This window comes from Dasypus novemcinctus, chromosome 5 (genome assembly GCF_030445035.2).
Source record: "Dasypus novemcinctus isolate mDasNov1 chromosome 5, mDasNov1.1.hap2, whole genome shotgun sequence".
Lineage (NCBI taxonomy): Eukaryota > Metazoa > Chordata > Mammalia > Cingulata > Dasypodidae > Dasypus > Dasypus novemcinctus.
The window spans coordinates 156,342,920-156,357,713 of NC_080677.1; the positions used below are offsets into that span (position 1 = coordinate 156,342,920).

Below are 14,794 nucleotides of genomic sequence, written 5' to 3' on the forward strand. Positions count from 1 at the left end.
CAGTTTGCAATTTTTTAAAAACTATCAATCTCTAAAATTCATTTTTACTGCAAAGAGGTGTATGTTTTATTAGTAAGATCAAACAGGTACATAAGTAGATAAGCAAGGGAAAAGAAGAGTCAATGAATGTCTGTAAAGCTCTTTCCATATTTCACTTTAAAAAAAGTTTAGGAAAAAAAAATCTTTAACAATTTGCCATTATACTCTAGCAAAAACAAACAAAACAAAACAAGTCCCAAATAAACAACCAAGCAACACTAAAACCACATTACACAGATGGATCATCATGTTTTCATCTGGTTCGACTATCACATCTAGTTTAACTGGGATGCTTTTCAACTTTAAAAATTGTGATACATGAAGATGTAACTTTAATGGATAATTTTGATTTTGGATTTGACTTTGTTGAGTATTATAACAGAGTATACTCATTACAATACAGTGTAGCACATCTTTCTATTAGAAAAAAATTTAAGATCCTTTACCCTTCTCCTTAAGTTAAAGGTGTGACATCATAAAGGGTGTCAAATGGCTGGATGGTTTCACAGTGCACACTTATATATTATGAAGTATGTCCTTAACAGATCTGATGGTTTCTTTACAGAGTTCCTTTCTTCACCTTCTCTTAGGTGGATTAGCTGTTCGAGGTGGAGCGACAGGACAGGACGTTCAGAATTCAGTCCACAATACTGGTACTTAGCTTTCTTTTCAGATGGTTTCAATATCAGAAATGAGCACATTAAAGTTTCATCCACACTCATCATTCCACCAGCATTATCAAATTCACCACAGTAATCTGGGGCTGAAAACAGGGTTACCAATTGTCGTTTAGCAAAAAATTCATACCCATCTTCAACTACCTGATGAGCTCGACAAATCAAGTCCAAATCATGGCGATTCAGAAATTTACTGACATCAGCTCCAAAAGTAAAGGAAACAGCACGATCATTTTCTCCCCAGCCTTGCACGTCCTTATTTGGGTCAGACCACAGCAAATCACAGAGCAAACCTGTATCGGGGACGTGAGTGGGCCTCATAGTTCTCCGTATCTGCTCCATTGATTGCAGTCTGGGGACAGGCCTCCATGGCAGCAGATCTTCTCATCCACAATGGCTGCTACAGGCAGACAGGTAAAACAATCGGGGAAGGTCGTCCACAATTCAATATTAAACCTTCATGTGCATTCATCGTAGAATCCATAAGTGTGATTGATGCTAGCACACTCATGGTCTCCTCTTAAAAGAAAGAAGTTCTTTGGATATTTGATTTTATAAGCCAAAAGCAAACAAATGGTTTCCAAAGACGGCTTTCCTCTGCCCACATAATCTCCTAGGAAAAGATAGTTGGCTTCTGGTGGGAAACCTCCATATTCAAATAATCGCCCTAAATCTGTGTATTGTCCATGAGCATCTCCACAAATTTTCAGCGGTGCTTCCAATTCCAAAAGAACAGGTTGGCTGAGAAGTATCTCCCGAGACTTGATACATAAGCCCGGAACTTCTGCCTCAGCCATCTGCACGATCTTTCCGGGACGACATCCTCGTACCCCAGCAAGCGGTGACGAGACTGCGCACGTTCCGCTCCCGTCCGCCACGTTGCCGGCAGCAGGCTCCCCCTCCCGGGAGCGGGAACGAGGGCTGCTCGGCGGCGCCCGCTCGGCCTTCTCTGACCCGGCCCGTCAGCGCACGCCGCCCGCTCCCCGCCGGCACCGCCCAGCGCCGCGGAGCTCCCTCCTGTCACTTTTTTGGGAACAGTTTGAGATGAATTGGTGTAAAGTTTTCTTTAAATATTTGGTAGAAATGACCAGTGAGTCTTTCTAGTCCTGGGATTTTCTTTGTGGTAAATTTTTAAAAATTACTAGTTCAATCTCTTCCCTTATTATGGCATTCATATCATTTTAATTATTGATTCATTTGGACATATTCCTGCTGTATTCGTCTGCCAAAGGGGTGCGCATCTATATTGGCCCACCAAGGGGGTGGGGACTCAACCTGAGTGGCACCTTACTGCTAGGGCAAATCAAAGCCCAAATCTTAACGAGTAATTTACTCAGCAGCCCCTCAACTGAATCCAATATCATCAAAGGGTATCACACCAAGAAGAATACTTTACAAACACAATCCTTCTCTTTTTGGGCTTCATAAAAATAGTCTCAAAGAGTCACATCTGCCGTGTGTGTGTGTATTGCTATGTTTTCTTTCACCTTGTCTCCTGCCATTAGTTAGAGGGTTTGCATTTTTTTTATCCGTCTTGTATGTGTGGTTATGTGTGTGTGCCTACCTATCTTGGTTTCCCCTTCTTCTCTCCTCCCAAGGGGTACAATTTATGCATTCTATTTCCTTTCCTCTATAGGTAGATCTCAACGCACATACTTAAACACATATTGCTACAAATGACTAGATTTAATTGGTATCTAGAACCTGCCCCTAAACAAGAGAAGAATTTAGCACATGTCTAACCTCTTCCACTCTGTCTCCTCACCACCTCCTTCCATCACCTCCCTTATCACCATCAATTAAGATTTTGATATCATCTGGAATAGTAGGTCCATAATTCTATATTTTTAAAAAATTAGCCCCTTGTCATTCTTAGAAGTAAGTTTGACTGTGTGTATGTTTTTTTTAAATTCCCTATTGGTTTTTACTTCCATCTTCCTTTCGAATGAACTTTTCTTCCTGTTGATACTCCCTCTCTAGCAGCTTTCTCAGAGATGGTTGTATACCTCTGTATCAGTGTTCATCTGAAAAATGTCTTAATTTTTATATTATGAATATTGTGAATATAGAAAAATGGGTTAACAGGCACTACTAGATTTAACAGAATTTAATTTTTTGCCATATTTGTTTGAGATCTCTCACTTTTACTAAAGCATCCCCCATCTTTTCTTACTCTCCCCTACCAAAAGTAACTTTTATTCTGAAGCTCATGAATATCATTCCCATGCATGTTTATGAACTTGTCTGGATAGATAAACTGATGATTGATAGATGACAGAGAGATAGATAGAGATAAATAGAGAAATAAATATGTATGTATATATCTGCATAAATATATATGTATCTATAAGTAACAAAAGAAACAAAAATTTTTATTCATGTGCTTTAAAAATATAACTGGTATCATATATTAGTATTACCTTAAGCTCACATTTACAATCACCTCTAGCTTTTAAGATTTATTCCTGCTATCATATGCTGTTTTGGTTCTTTTTGTTGCTCACAGCCTTCCATTTTATATATATGAATCACACTGTTTATCTATGCGATCTTCTGTTTATTTTCTCAATCCCTATTGGTGAATTAATCAATATTTTTACATCTTTATGTGATCTCAGTGGATGGCGATATAATTGGTCACAGAAGTCTGAAAATGTAAAAATACTGTCTTTCTTCTTACCGTAGTGCTGCCATGGTCCCGCTGATGCCATTCTCCCCGCTTCGGAGTCATCTGGTGTTTTTCTCTAGGCACTTTGAGGAATTTAGTTTTCACCTGGATTACAACTCATATACCCACACTCCATTAGCGAAAACCATCACATGGTCTCAATCTAACTGGAAAGGAGGCTAGAAAATGTGGTCATCTTATGGACTCAGGAAAAGGAAGATTAAACGGGATTTAGGGAATACACAGCAGTCACAGAGAGAGAGGAATGAGGCAATATAAGAGGGAAAATCTATAAGAACAGGTTTTTAATTACTTCAGCATTTTTAAAAAATGGGTTCTCTGTGTCCAAAGTGGACATTTTATTACACCAACCTCTCAAAAAATGGCTACCTGGACAGTTTCATGTCATTAGCACCTGGACTACAGATACCTTGGGAGCAATTAGAGCAGTGAGAGCACTCTCTCAACTGGATTTTGGTCAGTTCATCTGGAAAACACTTTGGGTCCCTGAGAAGACCGCAAGATAAGATCTACCCCTGGCATTCCTCCTCCTGGGCATGTTCTCTGGCCTTTCCAGGGTCAGGAAAAGGAGTGGCCTGTCTAAAGTCATCAGCCAGGTCACTGTGTCAGAAACAGGATGAGAATCAAGATGTGACTCTTTGTGCTTTTCCTACTCACACATGAGGTCAAGAGACCTTTTCATTAAACAATGGCCCCTTGCAGGTATGCATTGGATTGGGGCTGGGGGTGGCTAAAGAGGGTCAAGCAATTTGAGTAAATCTCCTAACCCAGAATTTTTCTCTAAGCCAACAACAAAACAGATGTGGCCCTCCCATTAGCCTTTATTTGTTGTAATTACCCACTAATGTGCCTTTTAGGAAATTAGACGCACATTAGCTTTGAGTCTTGAAACAAACCCAACAAGTCTGCTGGGTTGTTGGGTTCTCATGACATCAAAAGACTCAAATTTCCCATCTGCACATGTTTCAACAGGGGTAATGATAAGAATTCAATTGAAGATAACAAATATGGTAGATTTACACCTTGTACATTTTGAGAAATATCCTTGATTTCTAGAATCAAATCTGCTTTAATCATGAGAACTTCAGGAAGCAGTTATATATTGTGAAATAATTCAAGTTCAAGAAACACCTAGCACTTGATTTTGTTCCTCTCCCTATCACTTCTTAGCAAAGGAACTAGGAATCGCCAAGCCTCTCAAAATCTTAGTTTCCTCATCTGTATAAGGAACTGACAGATAAGCAAACAGCTAAGCCAAAGGGTTGTTAGGTGGATTAAGTGAGATAAGAATATAAATTACTCTGCACATCACCGGTGCTCAGAAAAATATTAGTTTCTCCCCACACACCCCCTTTCTTACCACTGACAAATATTCTTAAAAATAATTATTTATGGGGCACAACTTAATTGCTGCTTCTAACAGTCTTCTACCACCAAATAGATAAACTCTGTGACATGCCAAACAGCTGAATGGGAAGTAAAAATTTAGTTAATAGTTCTGGCTCTCATAGTCAGAGATGAATTTTGTCTAAGTACTTTTTTTTTTTTTAAAGATTTATTTATTTATTTAATTTCCCCCCCTCCCCTGGTTGTCTGTTCTCGGTGTCTATTTGCTGCGTCTTGTTTCTTTGTCCGCTTCTGTTGTCGTCAGCGGCACGGGAAGTGTGAGTGGCGCCATTCCTGGGCAGGCTGCTCTTTCTTTTCACGCTGGGCGGCTTTCCTCACGGGCGCACTCCTTGCGCGTGGGGCTCCCCCACGCGGGGGACACCCTTGCGTGGCAGGGCACTCCTTGCGTGCATCAGCACTGCGCATGGCCAGCTCCACATGGGTCAAGGAGGCCCGGGGTTTGAACCGCGAACCTCCCATATGGTAGACGGATGCCCTAACCACTGGGCCAAACTCCGTTTCCCTTGTCTAAGTATTTGATTCTTATTAACACATGTTCATATGTGAAATTTTTAGTTCCTTTATTTTAGGACATCTAAAGCACAAATTTTAAATTTTTAAATATTAATAACCATGTTCCATTTATTAAGTTTCTATGCCTACAGCAGAGTACCAGAGATTCCCAGGCAGTAGATGCATGAATTAAGGTAAATAAATTGAACAAGTTGTCATCACAAGGGTTTAGATGCATGAATTAGGGTAAATAAGTTGAACAAGTTGTCATCACAAGGGTTCCTAGGATGTATGTGTCCAGGCAATTTGATGATGTAGCAAATGGAGAATCCTACAGACTCTAGGACCTCAAGCAGCTGTGACTAATGAAACTTGTATACAGCAAACACCAAATAAAATATCATTAAATTTTATCATTTATCATTAAATAAATATTTTATCATTAAACAAATATCATTGCTTATAAGAAATCAACTTACTGAAATATTTAGGAATGGAATTTTCTAATTAATTTCTATTTAATTGTCAATTAGAAAAACTCTATATTTTGTTCTATTTTTGTTGTTGGAAGTCTTGCTGGCATGTAAATAGGTAGGATTTCTAAGCAGCGTTAAAGCCTGGCTCTCTGGCTAATACATTTTTCTACAAGAAGATAAGCAGCACAGTATAAAGGCAAGACTCCTGGACTAGACACTGCCGACCTGGAATCTATGCCTAGAATTTTCACCAATCTAGTCATGTACCCCTGGATACATCACTTTTGCTCTCTGGATCTCAGTTTCCACCAAAATATGTTTAATTATTTATAATTTCATGTCTTGCGTTCAGACAAAAATTCTGCAAAAATATAGCAAAATGAGTGAAGTTTCTTACTTGACAGCTATTTAGGCTCTCTATATATTAGCAATTGTGATTTGTATTGTTATCATTACCTGTGAAAGTCACCCATGTCAGTGAGGACATGAAAGACCAGTGCAAAGATTAGCTACAGGGCTGTTTGCTGCAATATATTTCACATTGGTAAAAAAAAAAAAAAAAAGTGAAATCAACCCAAATGTTCTATGTATTTAGAATACACAGACTGGGGGCTCTGAAACTCTCTATATATCTTCTCATAATTCCTTTATGGAAAAATTGGCCACCCACAGATTTTTCTACATATAAATCATCATATAGAGGGTTACATGAACCCAGCTACTCTGGTCACATTTCTTAGACTTGGGCCTGAGCCATGAGATACCAAGGGTAAACTTCTATAATATGGTCATTCGGGACAATAACTTCCTAGGATGTGGTTTAATTCAGGAATCTACCTAATATGAATGTTCCATATTAAATGACATGAAAACTGATCCAATCAGATTTGCTCCTGTAGGAACTGCAAGAGAATAGAAAGTAACAGGGAAAAATAAATCTCTGCTTCAAGAGGATAAAACAATCCAACCAGGAGAGGTAGAGGTACCTCGAGCTGGCACTGTATCCAGAAGATGAGCCATTGTTCCAATCTTCCTTGGAGTCTCGTTACCCAGAATGTCTGTACAACTACTAAGACACGTTCTCACACTTTCTTGATTCCTCCAAACCCTAATATTAATGCCTATCACTTACGTAAACTGGCCATATGTTTTCTTTGCAAAGTAAAAGACCCTTGTATAAATAAAAGAATATATTTTGACTTATAAATATGTTCAAGATATATTCATGTAAAATTAACTTACAAAACTTGATAACTCTTTCTAAAAAATGGTATATACACAAGAAGGACACACATCAGGCATTAACAAGGTTTACCTCTTTGTGAGAATATTGATATTTACTTTTACTTTCCCTTTTTTGAGTGTATTTTCTGATTTTTCTACAACTAAAATTGTAGCTATTTTTATTAAAAGGAAGTGTTTTTTTTTAGATTTTGAAGTTCCGTCTGGTTTAGGGATAAGATGCCACAGACTTTCTTTCCCTGCTCTTCTCCCTCTAAATTTCTCTAAATATCCTGGAAAGAATCAGCAGACAATCATAAAGTGACTCTGAAAGGTAGAAAGGCAGACTGGTTGAGGATCTCAAGACTTGAGGAATGACACTGTGGTGAGTTCTTTGTGTTTTCTTTCCATGGCCAATATATCACAGACCTGGTGTTAGGGAGACTCACAAAAAGAACCACCAATAGAATACACATAGACAAAAAACAAAAACTCACTTTCTCTGGTCAATGGGCAGGGAAAAGTAAAGGAGAGCTGAGACACAGTGGATAGTTCCACCTCAATTCACCTTGAGGGGAATGCCAGGCTCAGTCAGTCACAGCAGCACCCACAGCCCAGTGCTTCCAGACACTGGGCAACTCTAAGGAAACTGAGCAGGGGTCCCAGCAGAGCCAGAAGAATGAGTCAACCAGAGTCATGTTGCAAGGGCTCTGAAAACAAAAGTGTCATTGAAACAGTACCTCACAAAAATAGGCCAGGACCTAAATAGGGTGACTGCTGAAATAGAAGTTGAAATAGGATAAAAAAGACCACAAATATAACATCCAAAATGTCGAGGAACCAACTGAAAATAACTCATCACATAGAGAACCATGGAAAATAACAACTTGGAGGAGATAAGACAGTGAGATGAATCAGATGTTAGAATTATCTGAAAAGGATTTTATGGAACCATCATGAAAATACTTCAACAAACAATTACAAATTTTCTTGAAACAAATAAATATATTTTTTTAAAATTTAGAAAATAAATAGAAGTTAAAAAAAAATAGCCAAGTGGACATTACAGAACTGAAAAATATAATAACCAAATTGAAAACCCACTGGATAGGCTCAATGGTAGAGTGGAGATGACAGAAAAATAATATCAGTGAACTTGAGGACAAGTCAATAGAGTCTACCCAATCTGAACAATAGAGTGAAAATAAATTAAAAAGAAAGTTAAAAAGAAAATGAACAGAGTTCTAGAACTTAAAATGGACTAAAAATAGAAGCTGAAAAATGTTTATCTTTGGAGTACCAGAAGGAGAGAAAAAGAAAGCATGGGCTGAAAAGGCATTTGAAGAAATAATGGGTGAAAACTTACCTAATTTGATGAAAGACTTAAACTAACAAACCTAAGAATCTGAGCAAACTCAAATAGCATAAGCCCATAGAAATACATACCAACATACATCACAATTAAACTTCTGAAAACGAAGACAAAGAAAAAAATCTTAATAAATCCAGAGAGAAATGCCAAATTACCTATGAAGGAACAACAATTTGAATGACATCAGATTACTCACTGCAAGCATGGAGGCCAAAAGGAGGTGGAACAACAGTTCCAAGTGCTGAAAGAAAAGAATGGTCACCTGCAGACCCTTTATCTAGTAAAACTTCTTTTAGAAGGAAGTGTAAATAAAGACATTCCCCCCCCTTTTTTTTTTAAAGATTTATTTATTTATTTAATTCCCCGCCTCACCCCCCTTCCCCGGTTGTTTGTTCTCTGTGTCTATTTTGCTGCATCTTGTTTCTTTGTCCGCTTCTGTTGTCGTCAGCGGCACGGGAAGTGTGGGCGGCGCCATTCCTGGGCTGGCTGCACTTTCTTTCGCGCTGGGCGGCTCTCCTTACGGGCGCACTCCTTGCGTGTGGGGCTGCCCTACGCGGGGGACACCCCTGGGTGGCACGGCACTCCTTGCACGCATCAGCACTGCACATGGGCCAGCTCCACACAGGTCGAGGAGGTCCGAGGTTTGAACTGCAGACCTCCCATGTGGTAGATGAACGCCCTAACCACTGGGCCAAGTCCGCCACCAAGACATTCTCAAACAAAGGAAAACTAATAGAATTGGTCACAAGAAAACCTACCCTTAAAGACTGGCTAAGAACAGCTCCCCCAATAGAAAAAAATGATTACAGAAGAAGGCTGGGACATTCAGAAAGGAAAAAAAGAATACCATATAAAGGGTAAAATTAGGGGCAAGTATAATAGGCAATCATCACCCTGTAATTTTCTTAAATTACATTTTTTGGTTGAAGCAAAAACTTTAAAAAATATCTCATGGAATGCCTAATGCATTTAGAAAAATACTGAAGAAAAATATATTTTTTAAGTGGAGAAAGTACAAGGACCTAAAGAGAAGTAGGTTTCAATATTTCACTCTAAATGGTAAAACATCAATATCAATAGGCATGTGATAAGTCACATAAATATTTTTATACTAATATCACACAAACTACACAAAGTGAGATACCTAAAACATTATAAATAAATCAAAATGAACTCTTAAAATATTCAAGTAACCTACAAGAAGGTGGGAGTAAAAGAAGAAAGAGAAATGAAGATAAGCTGAAAACAAAAAGTAAAATGGCATTCTTAGGTCCTAATATATCAATAACTATTTTAAATGCAAATGGTCAAAATACACAAAGTATAAAAGTAAAAGACAGATTGGCAAAGTGAATTTTAAAAATATAGCCCAACTATTTGCTGTCTACAGAAACACACTTCAAATATAATGACATAGGTAAGTAAATAGTAAAATGATGGAGAAAGATATATCATGTAAGCATCAAGTTCTTAAAAAGGCAAGAATGGTAATATTAATATCAGATAACGTAGATTTTATAGCACAGAAAATTACTAGTGACAAAGAGAGACATTACATAATGATAAAAGACCCAATCCACCAAGACTACAAAACCAAGAGAACTGAAAGAAGAAATAGAGAAATCCCTAATTATAATTGGGGACTTCATAACCCATTCATACCAATTGACAGAACTACAAGCCAGAAGAATTAGCAAGGATGCAGAAGAATTCACCAACAACATCAACTAGCAGAATATGTATTCTTTTTAAAAGCCTGTGGAACACTCACCAAAACAGACCATATCCCAGGTTATAAAAAAAAAAAAATTTGAAAGAATTGAAATCAGTTTATTTCTCATGATAATGGAATCAAATTAGAAATCAATAACAGAAAGACAACAAGAAAATCTTCAAACATATGTCAACTAAACAACACACTTCTAAATAATCCATGATTCAGAGAAAAAAATTATCAAAGGGAAATTTTAAAAAAACATACAACTGAATGAAAATAAAAATGCAATGAATAAAATTTTGGAGGATGCAGCTAAAGCAGTGCTGAGGGGGAAATTTATAGCACTATATACTTATATTTAAAAAGATAAAGGGCCTCATATCAATAATCTAAGTTCCTACCTCAAGAAACTAGAAAAATATTAGCAAAAATAAATCCAAGGCAAGCATAAGAAAAGACACAATAATAACAGCAGAAATGTATTACATTGAAAACAAGAAAATAGATAAATTAATGGAACAAAAAGCTAGACCTCTTCAATAAAATTGACAAGCCTCTAGCAAGACTGACAAAAATTTAAAAAACATAAATCACAAATATCAGTAATGTAACAGGGGACATCAAAACAGATCCTTCAGTCATGAAAAGGGTAATAAACACTACAAACAACTTTATACTCTTAAATTCAACAATTTAGAAGAAATGGACCAATTCCTTGGATACTACAAACTATCAAAACTCAGCCCAGATATAATAGAGAACTTGAATAATCCTATAACAATGAAAAAAATTAAAATCATAATTTAAAAGCTCCTGAAAAATAAATCTCCAAGCCCAGACAGTTTCACTGGATACTTTTACCAAATATTTAAAGATGAATTAAACCAGTTTTACCTAATCTGGAAAATTTTATGAGGTCAGAATTACCATGATATCAAACCAGATAAAAACAACATAAAAAAAGTAAATTATAGATCAAAATCTCTCTTGAATTTAAAAACAAAAATCCTCCAGGAACTATTAACAAATCAAATCCAGCAATGTATAAAAAGAATAATATACCACAAGTTGGATTTCTTTCATATGCAAGGCTGGTTCAAGCTTCACAAATCAATAACTGTAATCTACCATATTAACAGGCTAAAGAAAAATTGCATGATCATATCAATTGATGCAGGAAAAAAACATTTAACAAAATTTGATACCTCTTCGTGATAAAAACTTCACAAACTAGGAACAGGGAAACTTGCTCAAACTTTTGAATAACAGCTACAAAATTCCTACAGCTAATATCATGCCTAATGGCAAAAGATGGAATGCTTTCCCTCTAAGATCAGGAACAAGGCAAGGACATCTGTTCTTGCTACTCTTATTCAACATGGTATAAGTTCTACCTGGTACAATAAGGCAAGAAAAAGGAATTAAGGGCAAACAGATTGAAAAGGAAGAAATAAAAACTGTCTCTATTTGCAGATAGCAGGATTGTCTACATGGAAAATGCTAAGGAATCTAAAAAGGCACCTCAAACATGTGAGTGAGTTCTTTAAGTTCACAGGATATAAGAGCAACACCTAAAAATCCATTCCATTTGTATATACTAACAATGAACAAGTTCAAACTACTAAAAAGCACAATACCACTTACAATTGCTCCAAAGAAAATGGAATTCTTAGGCATAAATCTAACAAAACACGTAAGGATCTATATACTGCAAATTACAAAATGCTGATGAAAAAATCCTTAGAACACCTAAACAATTGGAGATACATTCTGTGTTCATAGACATAGTAAAGTTGCCAATTATCCTCTAGTTGATCTATAGGTATAATGCAACTCTTATCAAAATCTTGGGAAATTTTTTTGTGGATATAAACAAGTTTATTCTAAAATTTATATGGCAAGAGAAAGGCCCTAGAATAGCCAAAACAATTCTGAAAAAGAAGAATGAAGTGGGAGGAATCACTCTTCTTAAATATTAAGGCGTACTATATAGCTACAGTAATCAAGACAATGTGGTACTGGTAGGAGGAAAAGTCATGTAGATAACTAGAACACAGTAGAAAACCCAGAAATAAACCCACATAAATATGCCCATTTAATTTTTTGACAAAGAAGCAAGAGCAATTCAATGGAGGAATGCTAGCCTGTCCAACAAATGGCACTGGAAATTGGACATCCTTACAGAAAAAATTAACCTCAACCTAAACCTCATATCCCATACAAAAATTCAAAATGTATCATGGACTTACATGTAAAATGTGAAAATATAAAACTTTTAGGAAAAAATAGAAGAAAATCTTCAGGACTAGGCAAAGAGTTCTTAGACTTGACATCAAAAGGGGGAAAAAAAAGATAAATTGGAATGTATCAAAATAAAAACTAAGTGATATATCAAATATTTGCTCCAGAAAATACTGTTTTCCAGTTATGTTCATTATTTTTCTCTGAAATTTTCCAGGAAGAGCAGGCTGCATCTAGACTAAATATTGGAAATAATAGCACGATTAAGAGGAAAACATCTTGAAATTATTTGGTTATTATTGACCTTGCTTACACTTATCCATGATTCAATCAAAAAGCCTTTATCTGGGTCATGAGCAATTTTACAAAATAAAAATAAAGCAAGTCTTTAAGATATTTCATTCATCCCCTTCCCCAGACAAATTTTATGGATGGCACAAACTGCGATCGCATACTGTACAATATTACGTTAGAGTCAGGAGGGCCAATATAGTCAGGGAAGGCTTTGTGGCAGGGAGGAAGCAGGAACTCATTTCAGGCTTCTGGAATGAGCGAAGTAGAAGACAACCAGCCATGGGTACATACTTGGTATAAAACATCAGATCAGACTCTACTCAGGAAAAGAAAAGGAAAGAGTATGGGGAGGGAGAGGTTGAAACGATAGTTCCAGGAGCCAGAACTCAGAAAGTATAAGAGAGATTCTAGAATTGGGAAAATGCAAGCGAAAATAGACGGGAGGAGAACTGAGGGGACTCACCTGTAGGCGACATCCAGGTACCAGCCACCACGATGGTGGCAATACTCCTCGTACGGTGTTTTCCTGCCAGTCAAACACAGAAATAAACATAGACCACTCCAGGAACCTGGATTCTATTACCATTTAATTGTTTGCATAGAATTAAATGCTTTGGAGAACTAGGAGATCCCAGACAAACCTTGCTCCTTTGTACTCACTCTTTTTAAATAAATTGTTCTGTTTGCCAACTTGCTTTTCCACTAAGAGAGGCTCCATCCTGTCTCTGATTTTTTTTTTCAAAAGCTTATTTCTGCATTATAAAATTCATTTTCAAGACTCTCTGTGGCTGAGATGAGAGTAAAACAATTTAATGGCTAAAGTTTTCAATCTAAGTAGATGAAATTATTTCTGTAGATAATTAGAAATACATGAGTGGCCTCTATGGTCTCCTGCCTAAGGAAAACTTACCATTAAAGATGCTTTTGAGTTGAAACTGAAGCAACACCCAATTCGAATGTTTTACAGACCTTAATTTATATTTCCCAAAGCAACAGCTCTTTCCTACAAACAATGGATATACTTGTTATGGGTTTAAGTAAGAATTCTTCATTTGGAATTTCTGAATATGGGGATATTCTGGGAAACATCCAGAAACAATTCTGCCAAGGGTTCAGCAAACAGTTGCATAACCCTCTTTTTATCTGGGGTGTTGACCCAGCCATTCATTCAATGTTTGCTATGGTGAGTTCAGCAAAGCCGGTTGCCAAGGCAACCATAATCTGTGAACAGAGCTGGCTCCCGTGGTGGTCAGTTACAACACGCTTTGTCCTGCCGTGTCCTGTAACTGCCTGAATGGAGAGACAAAAACAAGCGCCTTCAGTAAACATGACCTAATGAGAGCAGAGGCCGCCAACTAATGGGGCGAACTGCCTGGAGGCATTAGCAGAAGCCTTCATGGAGCCAGAATACTTCCCGAGGCAGCGATGTCACCTCCCAACGAAGTCCTTCTCATAAAGGGTCTTAGTTATAGGGTCTAACCGGTCACCCTTGGAGCCAAGGCATGGTCCTTTTGTTTACTGTATTTTTCCAAAAAATTATGCAATTAGATGACTGTGGAAGCCCAAAGGAGACCAGTTGGTAGGGCAGAGAAGTTTCCCACTGAAGTTGGTGGAGGCTGGGAGAGCAGAGAGAGGGTGTGGGGTGGTGGAGGTGAGCGAGGGGCAGTGAATCCAGCTGGGCTGAAGCTTGGATGTTCTCATCCAGGATCAGTGGGAAGGTGACCCCTTCCTGCAGGGCCAGAATGCGGCCCATCATCAGGGCCACTCCCACACTGCCCACCGAGCAGGTAACACCAAGGCCGGGCACGCTGAGGAAACGCATCTCTGAAAGCTCAGAGCCCAGTGGCAATTGCAAAATACTGAAACAATCTCCACTGCTCCCCTTCAATTAATGATGTTTATTATGTGTGTTGTACTGTGTGCAGGGACACTTTGGCTTATAATTAGCACATGGATCCTTGTTGATAACAAAAAGGGTCTTATGCACAACTCTTAGCTGAGTCTCTATTTCCATAACCACTTAATACTTGATTTCCTTAAAATTACTTTTACCAAAGTATATCTCTCCCGAGATAGAAGCAGACAATTAATTTGATTATGGGATAAACCAACAGGAAGAATGAATTTCAACCTGGAAACAGCTCCTGTCATCACACATTATTCAGGTAC

General features: G+C 37.6%; 1 pseudogene; it reads right to left on the minus strand.

Annotated features, from left to right (window-relative positions):
- Positions 1-214: 214 nt before the first annotated feature.
- On the minus strand, positions 215-14,447 carry LOC131278438 (serine/threonine-protein phosphatase PP1-beta catalytic subunit-like; annotated as a pseudogene).
- Between the last annotated feature and the right edge of the window lie 347 nt (positions 14,448-14,794).